Source organism: Myotis daubentonii, chromosome 3, assembly GCF_963259705.1.
Source record: "Myotis daubentonii chromosome 3, mMyoDau2.1, whole genome shotgun sequence".
Lineage (NCBI taxonomy): Eukaryota > Metazoa > Chordata > Mammalia > Chiroptera > Vespertilionidae > Myotis > Myotis daubentonii.
In genome coordinates, this window is record NC_081842.1 from 126427344 (window position 1) to 126446530 (window position 19187).

General features: G+C 40.7%; 1 long non-coding RNA gene across 1 annotated transcript in view; it reads left to right on the top strand.

Moving 5' to 3' along the window:
* Positions 1-19187, top strand: part of LOC132230680 (uncharacterized) — a 52286-nt gene that overhangs the window by 12181 nt on the left and 20918 nt on the right. Inside the window, exon 2 of the long non-coding RNA XR_009451909.1 lies at positions 14895-15088. This is a non-coding gene — a long non-coding RNA (uncharacterized LOC132230680). The remainder of the gene's footprint in view (positions 1-14894; positions 15089-19187) is intronic.

Genomic DNA, 19187 nt, shown 5'->3' on the forward strand with positions numbered 1-19187 from the left:
TCAGATTATTTATTCACTTGATTCTTAGATTCACTTGTTGATAGATGCATATTTGTTGTTCATAATTTGTATCTTTACCTTTTTCTTCCTCTTCCTCTTCTTAAAGGATACCTTTCAGCATTTCATATAATCCTGGTTTGGTGGTGATGAACTCCTTTAGCTTTTCCTTATCTGTGAAGCTCTTTATCTGACCTTCAATTCTGAATGATAGCTTTGCTGGATAAAGTAATCTTGGTTGTAGGTTCTTGGTATTCATCACTTTGAATATTTCTTGCCATTCCCTTCTGGCCTGCAAAGTTTCTGTTGAGAAATCAGCTGACAGTCGTATGGGTATTCCCTTGTAGGTAACTGGGTTTCTTTCTCTTGCTGCTTTTAAGATTCTCTCTTTGTCTTTTGCTCTTGGCATTTTAATTATGATGTGTCTTGGTGTGGTCCTCTTTGGATTCCTTTTGTTTGGGGTTCTCCGCGCTTCTTGGACCTGTAAGTCCATTTCTTTCACCAGGTGGGGGAAGTTTTCTGTCATTATTTCTTCAAATAGGTTTTCAATATCTTGCTCTCTCTCATCTTCTGGCACCCCTATAATTCTGATGTTGGTACGCTTGAAGCTGTCCCAGAGGCTCCTTACACTATCCTCACATTTTTGGATTCTTTTTTCATTTTGCTTTTCCGGTTGGGTGTTTTTTGCTTCCTCGCATTTCAAATCATTGACTTGATTCTTGCGCTCCTCTGGTCTGCTGTCGGGCGTCTGTATAATATTTGTTATTTCAGTCCGTGTATGCTTAATTTCTAGTTGGTTCCCCAATATAACATCGAGGGTCTCATTAGTTTTCTTGTAGAGCTCATTAAGTTTATCGGCGGCTTCTAAACAGTTCTTGAGAGACCTTAAAAGTGTGGTTCTGAACTCTATATCTTCCATTGACAATTTTGTCCTGTTTCTTTGTCTCCGCATTTTGTTATGCTTCCTTGGTGCACCCCCTAGTGGTCTTTGTTTGCAGTCTTATAGTTAAACCTTGATTGTTGTAGCTAATCCCAGGGAGGGTTTGACCTCCAGGCCAAGTGGCTATGAGAATCAGCTGTGTCAGCAGTGAGAGAACTTCTGTCCTCTAGGGAGGTGCTAATCTAGCCTTTGCCTGAGGCTATCCGGTAAATGCCTCTGTGCAGGGCTTGGGCAGGGCTGGTCGAACAGGATCAACAGGGTGGGCCGGAGAGAGCAGTTATGGCAGCTCTCAGTCCTGTTCCCAGGGGCTCTGCCTCTCTGAGTCCCAGCACCCGCTGCAAAGCTGGGAGAGAAAGCTGCACTTGCTCTGACCGAAGCCAGACAGTCCCGCTTCTCCCGTTTGAGTCTGGGTCCCTAAAGACTCACCTGTATCTGGAGCTCAGAGTCTGCAGCTCCCTCCCGATTGAAAATAACAACCGCGCCCTCAGCCGCCAGCCCGCTCCGTGCACTCCGAACCTCAGAATTTGACTTCAGCACTGCGCCTCCTCTGAGTGTCTGTATGCGTTTCTCTTTCCTCCTAGTTGTAGGACTTCCACTCAGCCAGCATTCCTGTGGTTCTGGGTGATGTCCGTTCCGTCTTTTAGTTTCACTTTTGAAGTAGTTGTTCAAAGCAGCAAACTCCGGCGTTAACCTATGCCGCCATCTTGGTTCTCTCTCCTTCAAGGCTTTTTAATAGTCTTTGTTTTTTTTTTTTTTTTTTTAAATGGGTGTTGGATTTTGTCGAATGCTTTTTCTGTGTCTATCAATATGATCATGTAATTTTTGTCTTTCAATTTGTTTATGTGATATGTCACACTTATTGATTTTTGAATATTGTACCAGCCTTGCATCCCTGGAATAAGTCCCACTTGATCATGGTGTATGATCTTTCTAATGTAATGCTGGATCCAGTTTGCTAGAATTTTGTTGAGGATTTTAGCATCTATGTTCATCAGGGATATTGGCCTGCAATTCTCTTTCTTTGTAGTGTCTTTATCTGGTTTTGGAATTAGGATAATGCTGGCCTTATAAAGAGTTTGGAAGTGTTCCTTCCTCTTGGATTTTCTGAAATAGTTTGAGGAGTATAGGTGTTAGTTCTTCTTTGATTGTTTGGTAAAGCTCCCCTGTGAAGCCATCTGGACTTTGGCTTTTGTTTGGTGGGAGTTTTTTGATTACTGCTTCTATTTCATCAGTTGTCATTGGCCTATTTAGCATTTTTTGTTTCTTTCTGATTTAGTTTTGGGAGATTGTATTTTTCTAGAAATTTGTCTATTTCATCCACATTGTCCAGCTTGTTGGCATATAGTTGTTCATAGTATTTTTTTTACAATCCTTTGTATTTCTGTGGTGTCAGTGGTTACTCCTCCACTTTCTTTTCTGATTTATTTGGGTCCTCTTTCTTTGTTTCTTGATGAGTCTGGCTAATGGTTTATCAATTTTATTTATCATTCCAAAGAACCAGCTCTTGTTTCATTGATTTTTTTGTATTTTTTTTTTTAGTCTGTATATTATTTATTTCTGCTCTAATCTTTATTATTTCCTTCCTTCTACTTTCTCTGGGCTTTTCTTGTTGTTCTCATTCTAGTTCTTTAAGTTGTAGGGTTAAATAGTTTATTGCTGATTTTTCTCGTTTTTTTGTTTTTTTTAGATATGCCTGTAGTGCTATGAACTTCGCTCTCAGGACTGCTTTTGCAATGTCCCAGAGATTTTGGGTTGTTGTGTGTTCATTTTCATTTGCTTCTAGGAAATTTTTATATCTTTCTTATCTTGTTGGTAACCCATTCATTGTTTAATAACATGCTATTTAGACTCCATGTGTTTGAATGTTTTGGGGTGTTTTTTCCGTAGTTGATTTCTAATTTCATTCCACTGTGATCTGAGAAGATGCTTGATATGATTTCAATCTTCTTCAACTTGTAGAAACTTGTTTTGTGTCCTAACATGTGGTCTATCTTTGTGAATGATCCATGTGCACTTTAGAAGAATGTACATTCTGCTGCATTGAGGTGAAATGTTCTATAAGTGTCAATTAAATCCATCTGATCCAATGTGTCCTGAGGAGTCTCTGTTTCCTTGTTAAGTTTTTGTCTGGAAGATCTATCCAGTGCAGTCAGAGGGGTGGTAAATTCCCCTGCTATGACTGTACTGTTGTTGATCTCTCCATTAAAGTCCTCTAGAAGTTTTTTTAAAAAAAATATATTTAGATGCTCTTATGTTGGGTGCATATATGTTTACCAGGGTCATATCCTCTTGTTGGATCTATAACTTTAGTATTATGTAGTGACCTTTGTTGTCTCTAGTGATGGCCTTCATTTTAAAGGCTATTTTGTCAGATATGAGTATTGCCACTCCAGCTTTTTTTTCTTTTCCATTTGCATGGAAAATATTTTCCATCCTTTCACTCTCATCCTGTGTGTTTCTTTTGTTTTGAGGAGGATCTCTCTTAGACAGCATATAGTTGGGTCATGTTTTTGTATCCATTCTGCTATCCTACTTCTTTGGATTGGAGCATTTAGTCCATTTACATTTAGGGTTATTACTGCTAGGTACTTCTTAATTGCCATTATATTTCTGTATGGCTAGATTTTTCTCTGTATTTCTTCTTCTTCTCATTACAGCAATCCCTGTAGCATTTATTGGAATGCTGGTTTGGTGGTGATGAACTCCTTTAGCCTTTTTTTTTTTTTTTTTTTTTTGGTCTGGGAAGGTCTTTATTTGACCATCTATTTTGAATTATAGCCTTGCTGAATATGATAATCTTGGTCTTAGATCCTTGCTTTCCATTACCTTGAGAATTTCATGCCATTCCCTTCTGGCCTGTAGAGTTTCTGATGAGAAATCAGGTGTCAACCTTATGGGAACTCCGTTGTAGGTAACAATTTTCTTTTCTACTGCTGCCTTTAAGATTCTCTTGTTGTCTTTAATTTTTGGCATTTTAATTATGATGTTTCTGGGTGTGCGCCTTTTTAGGTTCTTCTTGTTTGGGGTTCTCTGTGCCTCCTGAACTTGTGTTACTTTTCCTTTACCAGTTTAGGGAAGTTTTCTGCCATTATTTCTTCAAATACCTTCTCTATGACTTTCTCCCTTTCTGCCTCTTCTGGCCCACCTGCTATTCTAATATTGTTATGTTTCATGTTGCCCCACAGCTCCCTTGAGCTGTCCTCCTGTTTTTTAATTATTGTTTTCTTTTTGGTTTTCTGATTGAGTGATATTTTCAATCCTGTCTTCTAATTCACTGATTCGATCCTCAGCTTCCCCTAATCTGCTGTGTATTCCTCCCAATATGTTCTTTACTTGTGTTATGTCATTTTTTTTTTAATCTCAGACTGTTCTTTTTTCATAGTTTCTATATCTTTTTTCATGCTGTTGAGCATCTTTACCATCATTATTCTGAACTCTGTTTCAGATAAATTTATTATCTCTGCTTCATTTGTCTCTTCTTCTGGAGAATTCTCTAGTTCTTTCATGAGGATTGTTTTTTTGTCTTCTCATTTTGGCTTTTTGTTTGGGTTTGTGTCTATGTATTACATAAATCCTCTACACCTCTCAATCTCTAGTGCAGGACAGTGTTAAAGGCTGTTTCTGACTGATTGGTTCAGGCAAAGACTCAAAGTCCCCAGAGACCACCTCTGCCTACAGACTGATAGACTTCCAACTTGAATTGCCCCTCCAGGCAATCATCCTCAGGTGTGGCAAGAGTTTTTTTCAACAGGGTGGGGCAATTGCTACTGCCTGGAGGCTAATTGTTATTTTTAATCTCTTAAATGGCCTCAGGGCAAGGTGTTTTCTAATCATGCAGTGGTTCTCAACCTTCTGGCCCTTTAAATACAGTTCCTCATGTTGTGTCCCCAACCATAAAATTATTTTCGTTGCTACTTCATAACTAATTTTGCTGCTGTTATGAATCGTCATGTAAATATCTGATATGCAGGATGGTCTTAGGTGACCCCTGTGAAAGGGTCATTCGACTGCCAAAGGGATCTCGACCCACAGGTTTAGAACCATTGCAATAGGGTGTGTCAACTGTCTTCCCCCCAGTCAATGTAGATGTCTGTGTGGGAAAGATGTCCTCCCCTGTGTGATGAAATGACTCAGCCCAGGAAACTTGGGGTGTCTAACTTCTGAGCTGTATCCCCTGAGTCCCCAGTCCTTGCTTCTGCCCTCACAACTCCAGTCCACTTCACCCTCGCTCTGCCAGAGCACAAGGTGGGTGGCTCCACAGGGAATTTTTTGCGTTGGCCCTTTAAGAGGGTGCCTGAATTTTCAGCTGTTACTCTCTGGCTGTGAAAAGCTCCCCACTGCTTTTCACAGCCAGATGTTATGTGGATACCCTTCTCAGTTTTGGTGCTCTCTACTTGGGGGTCCAGCTTGGGGATTAGATCCCAGAGTTCTCAGTGGCAACCCCCAACAGCTGAGATATCTCTCAGGGATTTCATTTGCTGCCTGTGGGTGATGGGCCAGTCCTTTTGCATCTCCGCCCCTCCTACCAGTCTCTATGTGGTCTCCATTTTTGGTCCTCAGGTGTCATGTTTCTCTCCTGTGAGTTTTTCTGTTGATTATTCAGGAAGTTTTTCTGTATTTTAGTTGTAATACCAGTTTGTTACTGGGTGCCTGTACATGCAGCTTTAATTTTATTTCTTAAGAAGGCATGGAAAGCTTTTTCTTGACTGAAATATCAGGTTGTCATATGTGCTCTCTGGGCTTTCAAAATCTGATCTTTTCTTTCCTGTTATTTGTGTGGGTTCTTTGGCGATTTCCCATTGCTGGAGGTCTCATTTGACAGCCTTCTGCTGACATATTCCCTCGTTACCTCCAGCCCTCCCATCTTTGATATAGTATACTTCCGTTCTATTTCAGCTGATACAAAGCCCTCTTGAGATGCTGTATTAGATGACTCAACACCAGTTTCTTTCCTGGGGGAGTTTATGTACAGTTCATAGAAAATTTGCAGCCCTGTCCTCCACGTCTTTATCCAGTTGGTAAAAGTACACTGACCGCTTTTCTCCATGGTCACAGGCAGATGTGGTCCTGGCCATATACCAAGAGATTTTTCCAGGTGGTGCTAGAGGTTGAATTGAAGTTCTAATGCCCAGCTCTCCAGAAAGTGATCTTCTTTAAATAGGGTCTTTATAGAGGGGCAGATGTAATTAAGATGAGGTCTTTCTGGAATAGGGTGAGTTCTTCATCCAATATGACTGGTCCTTATAAGAAGATAGAGACACACAGGGAGAAGCTGTCCATGTGACAGCAGAGGCGGAGATTGGAGTGATGTGTCTGTCAGCAGAGAATATGAATGACTGCCAGTAAACACTAGACACTAGGGAGAGGCAAGGGCAAATTCTCTTCTGGAGGTTTCAGAGGGAACATAGGCCTGATGACACACTTGGCTTTTTTGACTTTAGCCTCCAGAACTGTGAGTCAATAAATTTGTTGTTTTAAGCCATCTAGTTGGTGGTACTATCTTATGGCAACTCTAGAAACTAATAAATTAGGTGTTAGAGGACACAGCCTAGTACCTTCATTCGCCAGGGGGAGGGGAGATGCCACAGTACACAGCACTGTAGTTACTCTGCCTAAAGAAATATTCACGTGCCTTAAAGAAGGCTTAGCCTTCTCTGATATAGATGGGTATATTGGGAATAGGTAGGTATTGGCCCCTACTGGATTTTTCTTAGTGTGGCCTTAGGACAAAATAGAGATAAAAGAAAAACTAATATTTTATTATCTATCTATATAAAAAGGCAGTGACCATAACGACCGAAACGACCACTCAACCAGTCACCATGCAGTCCTAGCATAGATGCATAGACACAGGTAAAGTCTATGAGTGCACTAAGAATGAACAAGACAAATGCTTTCCTTCACAGAGCTCGCACTGTAAGAAGGTTAGATCAGGGATGAGAATTCAAAATTGCCACCAGCAGACCTAGGTGCCGCTTCTCAGAGTGGCCAGAGATACACCCGGTAGCGGACTGGGGGCGTGACTGAAGGGGCGGTGCCAATGTGAAGGCAGGGCCATTCTGGATTTCCCAGAGGAGCCAATGGCTGCCTAGGAGGTGGAGCTTTTGATGCTGACTGGCATAGTAACCGACCAATCAGAACCAAATCTGGGTGACCTGCGAAGGCAGAACCTAAGGTGGGGGCTGAGGAGGGGTTTTAAGGGCAACAGCTGTTTGGTGTAAGGTGTAAGAAAGAGGTTCAATTTTGTAATAACCAGTTTGGCAGTATAGTGCATATGGCTGGTTTTTAGTCCAGATATAGGGGTTATGTATTTTTTTTGCCAAGAGCATCTCCTCCTGCTGAAAAAGTCTTCTCCTTCCCCCATTTAAGCAATCCTATCCTATATAATCTATCTATACTAATAAAAGGATAATATGCTAATTAGACCGGATCAATCGGCCATCTGCCAGACAAAGCCATGGTGATGGGGGCCAAGGCAGAGGCAGTTAGGGGCAGGGGAGAGCAGTTAGAGCAGTGGTTCTCAACCTTCGTAATGCCGTGACCCTTTAATACAGTTCCTCATGTTGTGGTGACCCCCAATTTCATTGTTACAAATTGAACATAATTAAAGCATAGTGATTAATCACAAAAACAATATGTAATTATATATGTGTTTTCCGATGGTCTTAGGCGACCCCTGTGAAAGGGTTGTTCGACCCCCAAAGGGGTCTCAACCCACAGGTTGAGAACTGCTGAGTTAGGGGCAATCAGGCCAGCAGGGAAGGGCAGTTGGGGGCAACCAAGCCAGCAGGGGAGGGCAATTGGGGGGTGAGATCAGGTCGGCAGGGGAGGGCAGTTGGGAGTGACTAGGCTGGCAGGGGAGGGCAGTTGGGGGTGACCAGGCTGGCATGGGAGGGCAGTTGGGGGCATTAGGCAGGCAGGCAGGTGAGTGGTTAGGAGCCAGTGGTCCTGGATTGCGAGAAGGATGTCCGACTGCTGGTTTAAACTGGCAGTCGGACATCCTCCGAGGGGTCCTGGAGTGGAGAGGGTGCAGGCCGGGCTGAGGGACACCCCTCCCAAGCATGAATTTCATGCACCGAGCCTCTAGTCCCCTATATAAGCATATCCTTCAGCTTAGCAATTCCACTTCTAGTTAGTTTTCTATAGAAATACACCTGTGCACACAGATGCATGACCAGGATGTATGTGAAAGCAGTTTATAATGCTGAAAACTATAAACAGCCCAATGTCACTCAATAGAAGGGTGAGTAAGTACTCTGGTATATTCTTGCTATGGAATATATGAAAAAGAAAGTTAACATCAAAATATTTACAAACAGCTAGTCATGTGGCTTAGTGGTTGAGTGTCAACCCATGAACCAGGTCACTGATTCACGGTCAGCACATGTCCCTGGGTTGTGGGCTCTATCCCCAGTGAGGCGCGTGCAAGGGGCAGCTGATTGATGTTTCTCTCTCATCATTGCTATTTCTATCTTTTCCTCTCCCTTCCTCTCTGAAATCAATAAAAATATATTTTTTAAAAATCTATAGAACAGCCCTGGGCCAAGTGGCTCAGTTGGTTAGACTGCCAACCTGTACACCAAAGAAAAGGTGGTGGGTTTGATTCCGGTCAGGGCACATACCTAGGTCTTGGATTGGATCCCCAGTTGGGGTGAGTGTGGAAGGCAACCGATTAATCTTTCCCTCTCGCATAGATGTTTCTCTCTCTCTCTCTCTTTTAAATCAATAAAAGAGCGCTAGCCAGTTTGGCTCGGTGGATAGAGCGTCGGCCTGCGGACTGAAGAGTTTCCCTTTGACTTTCCCTTTGACTATGTATATGTCTTTAAGTTGTCTGATTTTATTTACTTCAGTGGAAATCTCTCCACAGAAAGATTCAAAGATCTCTCCATTTTTTTTTTTTTTGTACCTTGGTTGTGGGCACATCCCCAGTAAGGGGTGTGCAGGAGTCAGCTGAACAATGTTTCTCTCTCATCGATGTTTCTAACTCTCTATCTCTCTCCCTTCCTTCCTGTAAAAAATCATATATATATATATATATATATATATATATATATATATATATATATATTAAATCAATAAAAGAAACATATCCTCAGGTGAGGACAAAAAATAATAAAAAACATTTTTTAGAAATCTACAAAACACATGGTAGAGTTTTAATAAGCTGCATAAGAAGAAACAAGGATTCCATTCATGACAAAAGAAGGCAGTGTATTTATACATACAAATGTGTATGTCAAGGCAGAGAAAAGAGTTCTGAAGAAACACATCCAAGTTAAGCCGGTGGCTTTTTCTGGACAAAGGATAGAGATTGGAGGAAGGAGGACTTTCCCTTTGACTATGTATATGTCTTTAAGTTGTCTGATTTTATTTACTTCAGTGGAAATCTCTCCACAGAAAGATTCAAAGATCTCTCCATTTTTTTTTTTGCAATAAAATGTAATTTTAAAACTGAAATTGCAGTGAAGTTGAAGAAGTGACTTAGCTTTTGTCCCCTTAGCCTCCCAGTGTAGATACTGATATGGTTACACATTTAGCAACTGGCCGTGTCCCACCCTGTGAAGCTGCTGCCGTGGCGATTCCCTTGCTGTTGTTTCTGAGGTGGTTGGCGGCAGTCACTCTCTGCTGGGGCTGGAAGCCAGGCTACAGAGGTGCACTATGAGGAGTGGGGACTGGCATGCAGGGGGAAGACATGGCTCCGTTGAGTTTCCAGTCTATGCTCTGAAGGAACTGTGCCGAAGGTGGAACCCAGTCACTGAGGCCCTGAGTTCTTCACTGAAAAGCTGCTTCATTTCCAAAATGCTACTTTCGAATGCATAGTGATTGCCTTGAAAGTGCATCCTGAAGAGATGCCCCATTTCTCACTTTCATCCGTCAGGCTATAAATTCAATAATGGATACCACTGCCTCACAGCCTCTGTGTCCAAAGCCTTTCTTCTAGTAGAAATTTCATCTGACCTTGAAAATCGGTTTTATCCCTTCCCGGCCATCTGCTTCTTCATCTGCAGGGAAGTGTTGCCTGTATTAGCCTGTATTTGTCACCCTGGGCCATCACAAAAAGAAAGAAAAAAAACCTAACTAAAGATTTATTCCTAAAAACCCAGGTTTTTCTCCTATATTTTAAATAATAGTGAAGTTAAGTCATAAGAACAACATGAAACTGAGAAATGAGGATCCATTACGCTATATGGATTTAGATACACTGCTGTCCAGATAATTGTCTCCAAACATCCTAACACTCTCCAAGAGGTCCTCCCCTTCCCCCTCGGGCCCCGGTACCACAAAGAGAGGGGTTATGTCGAGATCTTGTTAGCACTGGTTTTATGACGTGTAGTACATTTCCCATACCAGTTTCCTAAATGACTGACTGGTACCAAACCAAAAAGTAGGAAGTGGGAGGAAGGTTCAAAAGCTTTTGTGTGTTGTTTTTAATGTTTAAGAAAGTAAGTCTCTTGGTTAATTCACTGCTTCCCCGCCCCCAAAAATACTTTGGGAGGTTGCTTAACTGGCCTGTGGGACATGCAGGGAGAGCCAGGGCAGGCAGGAAGAATGGTTCCACAGAGTGAGTGGCTTGGAGAGGGAACCAATGGGGCAACTTTAGAAGCAGTGTGTGCCACCCGCCTACCAAATCCATGACTTCCGCTCCCACATTGAAGACAATGAGGAGGTGCAAAAGTAACAGATCACCTTAAAACCCAAAGTTTTAAGTTATCTATTTGTACTGTCTCTGGTAAATACACGCGCTCATGCATGCACGCACACATGCATGCAGGCACGCTTGCAAGGGTGTGTGTACTGGTTTCTAGACCTTATCTATGATGATTTGTATTGTGTTACTAATTCATTCATTTGTCCATTCATCCATCAACCATGCATTGTATTCCACACATTAAAATAAGAAAATTTCAAAAATCAAGTAGCTTATGGTTCAATATCTCCAAAACTTCATCTAAAATTGATAATATCGGGAGAACCAAGATGGCGGCATAGGTTAACGCTGGAGTTTGCTGCTTTGAACAACTACTTCAAAAGTGAAACCAAAAAACGGAAGGGACATCACCCAGAGCCACAGGAACACTGGCTGAGTGGAAGTCCTACAACTAGGAGGAAAGAGAAACGCATACGGACACTCAGAGGAGGCGCAGTGCTGAAGTCAAATTCTGAGGTGCAGAGTGCGCGGAGCGGGCTGGTGGCGGAGGGCGCGGTTGTTGTTTTCAATCGGGAGGGAGTCGCAGACTCTGAGCACCAGATCCGGGCGAGTCTTTAGGGACCCAGACTCAAACGGGAGAAGCGGGACTGTCTGGCTTCGGTCAGAGCGAGTGCAGCTTTCTCTCCGAGCTTTGCAGCGGGTGCTGGGACTCAGAGAGGCAGAGCCCCTGGGGACAGGACTGAGAGCCGCCATAACTGCTCTCTCTGGCCCACCCTGTTGATCCTGTGCGACCCGCCCCGCCCAAGCCCTGCACAGAGGCATTTGCCGGATAGCCTCAGGCAAAGGCTAGATTAGCACCTCCCTAGAGGAAAGAAGTTCTCTCACTGCTGACACAGCTGATTCTCATAGCCACTTGGCCTGGAGGTCAAACCCTCCCTGGAATTAGCTACAACAATCAAGATTTATCTATAAGACTGCGAACAAAGACCACTAGGGGGTGCACCAAGGAAGCATAACAAAATGCGGAGACAAAGAAACAGGACAAAATTGTCAATGGAAGAAATAGAGTTCAGAACCACACTTTTAAGGTCTCTCAAGAACTGTTTAGAAGCTGCCGATAAACTTAATGAGCTCTACACGAAAACTAATGAGACCCTCGATCTTATATTGGGGAACCAACTAGAAATTAAGCACACACGGACTGAAATAATGAATATTATACAGACGCCCGACAGCAGACCAGAGGAGCGCAAGAATCAAGTCAATGATTTGAAATGCGAGGAAGCAAAAAACATCCAACCGGAAAAGCAAATTGAAAAAAGAATCCAAAAATGCGAGGATAATGTAAGGAGCCTCTGGGACAGCTTCAAGCGTACCAACATCAGAATTATAGGGGTGCCAGAAGATGAGAGAGAGCAAGATATTGAAAACCTATTTGAAGAAATAATGACAGAAAACTTCCCCCACCTGGTGAAAGAAGTGGACTTACAGGTCCAAGAAGCGCGGAGAACCCCAAACAAAAGGAATCCAAAGAGGACCACACCAAGACACATCATAATTAAAATGCCAAGAGCAAAAGATAAAGAGAGAATCTTAAAAACAGCAAGAGAAAGAAACTCAGTTACCTACAAGGGAATACCCATACGACTGTCAGCTGATTTCTCAACAGAAACTTTGCAGGCCAGAAGGGAGTGGCAAGAAATATTCAAAGTGATGAATAGCAAGAACCTACAACCAAGATTACTTTATCCAGCAAAGCTATCATTCAGAATTGAAGGTCAGATAAAGAGCTTCACAGATAAGGAAAAGCTAAAGGAGTTCATCACCACCAAACCAGGATTATATGAAATGCTGAAAGGTATCCTTTAAGAAGAGGAAGAGGAAGAAAAAGGTAAAGATACAAATTATGAACAACAAATATGCATCTATCAACAAGTGAATCTAAGAACCAAGTGAATAAATAATCTGATGAACAGAATGAACTGTTGATTATAATAGAATCAGGGACATAGAAAGGGAATGGACTGACTATTCTTGGGGGGGAAAGGGGTGTGGGAGATGTGGGAAGAGACTGGACAAAAATCGTGCACCTATGGATGAGGACAGTGGGTGGGGAGTGAGGGCGGAGGGTGGGGCGGGAACTGGGAGGAGGGGAGTTATGGGGGGGGGGGAAAGGAACAAATGTAATAATCTGAACAATAAAGATTTAATAAAAAAAAAAAAGAGTTTAAAAAAAAATAAAATTGATAATATCATTTTACTTCTAATGATATTAATTTTCTTGAGGTATTCATATGCTTACCATACTTTCTTTCAAAACCAGGAAACTTGCTTATAATTTCAAATAAAGTGGGCTGTAAGATCCAATTAAATATTCAAAATGAGTTCTGAGTTTTTATCTAATTTTGGTGTGTGTGCAGTACTAAATATGACTACTAAATGGAGAATATGAGAATTTGTAAATGTTATATTCTCTTTCTAATTTACCTCTAGTTGCTTACAAAGAGAATTAGAGGCAGTATACAATATTATATATTTTATTTCAGAGAGGGAGAGAGAAACATCAATAATGAGAGCGAATCATTGATTGGCTGCCTCCTACACGCCTCCTACTGGGGATCCAACCTACAACCTGGGCATGTGCCCTTGACCGGAATCAAACCTGGAACCCTTCTGTCCTCTAGCCACTGAGCCAAACTGGCTAGGGCGAGGCAGTATACAATATTTAAATATGTCTGTACAACAAAACAATAAAATAATTAGAGGCAAAAAATTATGTTAAATGGATGTCACCAAATATCTGAATTTGGTTAATTTAGTTGAATATAAAATTTAGCTATGAAATTCTGACAACCAAAGCAAATCATATGTTCTGCCTATTGTTCAAGTCTGCCTGTGAGAGCTTCCAGGTGTGCCAGCTGTGTGATCACTAAGCTAATAAACTGTTAAGAGTAGTATGTGGGAGCTGTCTGGGCCAGGCCTTGACCACTAGGTAGGAGCCTCAGATTCCAGTCCTGTTCTTAACTCACTTGGAGTGATTTTTGGGCCTTCAAGGATCAAGCTATCCATCATGTCAATATACTATTTAGTCAGATTGCCAAGTTACGTCCTTTGAGCCAGTTCTTGGTTCTTTGGGATCTCTGCCAATTGCCCTGTCTGGGAGGAATCATCAATGTATTAGAGAATAAAAGAGCTATCATAAACTTAATGCAGGAACAGAAACCGAGCCTTGGAGAGATTCAAGGTAACCCTGCATAGGAATTAGATCAGAACTCATCCAGCCCTGGTTATTTCTAAATTAATTGCTGAGCTACTCATACATAGTATAACCTGCAAACTGGCTTTGTTTCTCACATTATTAACAGCAAAGAGATAAGAAGCTTGCACTCCAATACAAGTCAACTATATCACTAAACACACTATGCAGTTACACTAACTCTTTTCTCTCCTGCCTCTCTCCCCTCTCTCCCTCCCTTCTTTACTCTCTCCTTCCCTCCCTCCTTCTCTTCCTCCTTCCTTTCCTTTCTTTCTTCCTTTTTTTTTTTTTTTTTTTTGGTAGCAAGGCTGTTTTGCTGAAGAAAGCAGTGTATTGAATTACATTCTGGCAAAGCTCTTTGTCTCAATGTAGATGAGAAACTTGGTAAGGGGCCAATTGAGGTCAATGTGAAGCACTGGGTGTTGTGTAAATGCAAAATGTTATTAATACGACTGGGCAGGAGCCCTTGATTCCAGCCCTGTTCTTAACTAACTTGGAGTGGGTCAAAATAATTGTGCAGTAACTTGCTATTAGTTTGATGAGCATGCACAAGTTGTACAAATAACCTTCAGTATTTGTGGTGGTATAAGAACATCTGTTAATTCATTCATGTGCTGTGTATTTTTTAAAAAAAATATATTTTATTGATTTTTTACAGAGAGGAAGGGAGAGAGAGAGAGTTAGAAACATCGATGAGAGACAAACATCGATCAGCCGCCTCCTGCACATCTCCTACTGGGGATGTGCCCGCAACCCAGGTACATGCCCTTGACCGGAATCTAACCTAGGACCCTTCAGTCCGCAGGCCGACGCTCTATCCACTGAGCCAAACCAGTTTCGGCCATGTGCTGTGTATTTATTAGATGTTTAGGAATAGGCTAATGTATAGATGTTGCTCAATAATATTTTTGCAGTGATAGAGTGGAAGAGCTAAATAGCAATTATTAAATGGCATAAATATTCTTTCTCACATTAATGTTACGTTATTCTTGCTATGCAAAAATGGAGAGGAACACTGAATTGCAGTAATGCTTTTTCTATTACTAGGTGAGGATCTTGAATTCGGTGGCTTAGAAAGGATCTTAGCAAGTTGTCAGTTTCCAAAAGAGATTTATATGACCCCAAAGCCAAGCAATGTGCCCCTGTGGAAAAGGAAAATCATCAATAATGAAAATCATGGATGGAAAAGGTGCCACTTGTTGAACAAAAGAATAAAGGATCCCCCAATGTCAACTATAGTTGTCAGGTAGGTGTCTAACTTTGGTCATATGCATATACATTTAGAAATATATAGGGTGATAACAAATTCTTTACATCTTAACTAAAAATGACATACTGTGGTCTTTGAGATACATGGTAAGGATAAAAACAAGCATTGCTCTGTATAAGATTACCTGAACCCCATTTTCAAACACCCTCATTGAAAAAAACACTCCTGGAGATAGGGACACGTTTGTGTTTTATTGATGTATTTTCCCCTTTATCATAAAAAAATGTCCATCATTGTCTTTTGTTATTTTTTTATTTTTTCTTGGTCTTGAAATTGATTTTGTCTGATATAAGTGTGGTGACACTCACTTTTCTTCAGATATCACTTACTTGCAGTATCATCTTCCATCCCATTCACTGAGCCTGTTTGGAGCTAAGATGTCTCTTGAAGGCAAAGTATAGTTGGGTCTTGTTTTTCAATCCAGCTATTTACTCTGTGCCTTTTGGTTGGTGAGTTTAGTCTATTTACATTTAGGGTGACTATTGATATATGAGGACTTACTACAACCATTTTATCTTTTGTTTTCTGGTTGCTCTGTATCTCCATGGTTTCTTTCCATTATGTTTCTGCCTGACATTTTAGTTTGTTGGTTTTCTATGCTGTTTTCTCCATTTCTTCTATTTTATGCTTTGTCTCAACTCTGGATTTTTGTTTCATGTAATTTATATAAAATGTCTCAGAGATAAAATACGAGGAAACTTACTCAAAATTTTATATACTTTTTTCTTTCTGGGTCAGGTAGAAGAGCTTCTTTCAACATTTCTTATAATGCAGGTATTGTGGTGGTTAAGTTCCCTCGGCTTTTGTTTGTCAGGAAAAGCCTTTATTTCGCCTTCATATTTAAAGGATAGTTTGCTGGATATACTATTCTTGGTAGTGGTTTCACTCTTTCAATATTTTGAATATATCATTCCACCCTCTCTTGTCCTGTAGGATTTCTACTGATAAATCTGATGGTGTTCCCTTTGTAGGATACTGTCGTTTTTCCCCTGGTTGCCTTGAGAATTCTTTCTTTATCATTACCTTTGGATTGTTTTAACATAATGTGTTTTTGCATTGAGAAGGTATTTTTGCATGGAGATAATTAGGTGGTCTGTTAGCTTCTTGCACTTAAATGACCAGCTCTTTCCCTAGGTTTGGGAAGTTCTCATCAATTATTTCTTCCAATATGCTCTCTGTTTCCTTTTCCATCTCTTCTTCTTGAGCATCTTATTATCCTTACGCTATTCTTTCTAACAGAGTCAGATAGAGTTATTTCATTTTTTAAAATATTTATTTTTAAATCTTTAAATTATTTATTAGTTAAGGAATTACAAACGTGTCCTCATTCCCCCCCATTAACCCCCATCCTCCCCCCACCCACTCATGATCTCATCCCCCTGTTGTCAATGTCCATTGGTTTGGCTTATATGCCTGCATACAAGTCCTTTGGTTGATCTCTTCCCCTTACTCCCACCCTCCCCTACTTTCCCTCTGGGGATTAATAGTCTGATTGCTGTTTCACAGTCTTTGGGTCTGTCCCTTTTCATCAGTCTATGTTGTTCTCTATAGTCCACAAATGAGTGAGATCATGTGGTATTTATCTTTCTCTGACTGGCTAATTTCACTTAGCATAATGCTCTCCAGTTCCATCCAAGCTGTTGCAAAAGGCAAGAGTTCCTTCTTTTTTACCCCAGCATAGTATTCCATTGTGTAGATGTACCACCGTTTTTTAATCCACTCATCTGCTGATGGGCACTTCGGCTGTTTCCAGATCTTAGCTATGGTGAATTGTGCTGCTATGAACATAGGGGTGCATATATCCTTTCTGATTGGTGTTTCTGGCTTCTTGGGATATATTCCTAGAAGTGGGATCACTGGGTCAAATGGGAGTTCCATTTTTAGTTTTTTGAGGAAGCTCCATACTGTTCTCCACAGTGGTTGCACCAGTCTGCATTCCCACCAGCAGTGCAGAAGGGTTCCTTTTTCTCCACATCCTCTCCAACACTTGTTTGTTGATTTGTTGATGATAGCCATTCTGACAGGTGTGAGGTGATACTGCATTGTCATTTTGATTGTCATCTCTCGTATAATAAGTGACTTTGAGCATGTTTTCATATGTCTTTCGGCCTTCTGTATGTCCTCTTTTGAAAAGTGTCTATCTAGGTCCATTGCCCATTTTTTGATTGGATTGTTTATCTTCCTATTATTAAGTTTCATGAGTTTCTTGTAAATGTTGGAGATTAAACCCTTATCAGTGATATCATTGGCAAATATGTTCTCCCATGCAGTGGGTCTTCTTGTTGTTTTGTTGATGGTTTCCTTTGCTATGCAAAAGCTTTTTATTTTAATGTAGTCTCATTTGTTTATTTTCTCTTTAGTTTTCATTAACTAGGAGCATTATCAGAGAAGAAATTCCTTCAACATATGTTTGCTATTTCGCTGCCTATGGATTCCTATAGTATTTTTATGGTCTCCCATCTTACGTTTAAGTCTTTTATTCATTTTGAGTTTATTTTTGTGTATGGTGTGAGTTGGTGGTCTAGTTTCATCTTTTTGCATGTATCTGTGCAATTTTCCCAACACCATTTATTGAAGAGACTGTCTTGACACCATTGTATGCTCTTGCCTCCTTTGTCGAATATTAATTGGGCATGGTGGTTTGGGTCAATTTCTGGGTTCTCTATTCTATTCCATTGATCTATATGTCTGTTCTTGTGCCAGTACCAAGCTGTTTTAAGAACAGTGGCTTTGTAATACAGTTTGATATCTGGTATTGAGATCCCACCTACTTTGTTCTTCTTTCTCAGGATTGCTGCAGCTATTCGAGGTCTTTTTTTATTCCAGATGAATTTTCAAAACGTTCGTTCTAGATCTGTGAAATATGCCGTTGGTAATTTAATGGGGATTGCATTGAATCTATAGATTGCTTTCGGTAGTATGGATATTTTTGATGATGTTGATTCTACCAATCCATGAACACGGTATGTTCTTCCATCTGTTTATGTCTTCCTCTATCTCTTTTTCAGTGTCCTGTAGTTTTTCACATATAAATCTTTTACCTCCTTAGTTAAGTTTATTCCTAGGTATCTTAATTTTTTTGGTGTGATGGTAAATGGGATTGCTTTTTCAGTCTCCCTTTCTGTAAGTTCACTACTGGTGTAAAGAAATGCCATAGATTTCTTGGCATTAATTTTGTATCCTGTTACATTGCCGAATTCATTTATTAACTCTAATAATTTTTTGATGGAGTCTTTAGGGTTTTCTATGTACAGTATCTTGTCATCTGCAAATAAGGACAGTTTTACTTCTTCTTTTCCAATTTGGATGCCTTTTATTTCTTTTTCTTGTCTGATTGCAATGGCTAGTACTTCCAGTACTATGTGGAACAGGAGTGGTGAGAAGGGGCATCCCTGTCTTGTTTCTGTTCTCAGGGAAAATGATTTTGGTTTTTGCCCATTGATTATGATGTTGGCTGTGGGTTTGTCATATACGGCTTTTATGATGTTGAGGTATGATCCTTCTACTCCCACCTTGCTGAGAGTTTTTATCAAGAAAGGGTGTTGAATTTTGTCAAAAGCTTTTTCTGCATCAATTGATATGACTATGTGGTTTTTATCTCTCAATTTGTTTATGTGATGAATCACGTTTATTGATTTGCGGATATTGTACCATCCTTGCATCCCTGGGATGAATCCTACTTGGTCATGGTGTATGATCTTTCTGATGTATTGCTGGATCTGATTTGCTAGAATTTTGTTGAGTATTTTGGCATCTATGTTCATGAGGGATATTGGCCTGTAATTCTCTTTCATTGTGTTGTGTCTACCTGGTTTTGGTATTAGGGTGATGCTGGCTTCATAGAATGAGCTGGGAAGTGTTCCTTCTTCTTGAATTTTTTTGAATAATCTGAGGAGGATATGTTTTAGTTCTTCCTTGAATGTTTGATAAAACTCCCCAGTGAAGCCTTCTGGCCCCAGGCTTTTGTTTGCTGGGAGCTTTTTGATGACTGCTTCAATTTCTTCCACCATTATTGACCTGTTGAGATTTTTAGAATCCTCTGGATTGAGTTTTGGAAGATTGTATTTTTCTAGGA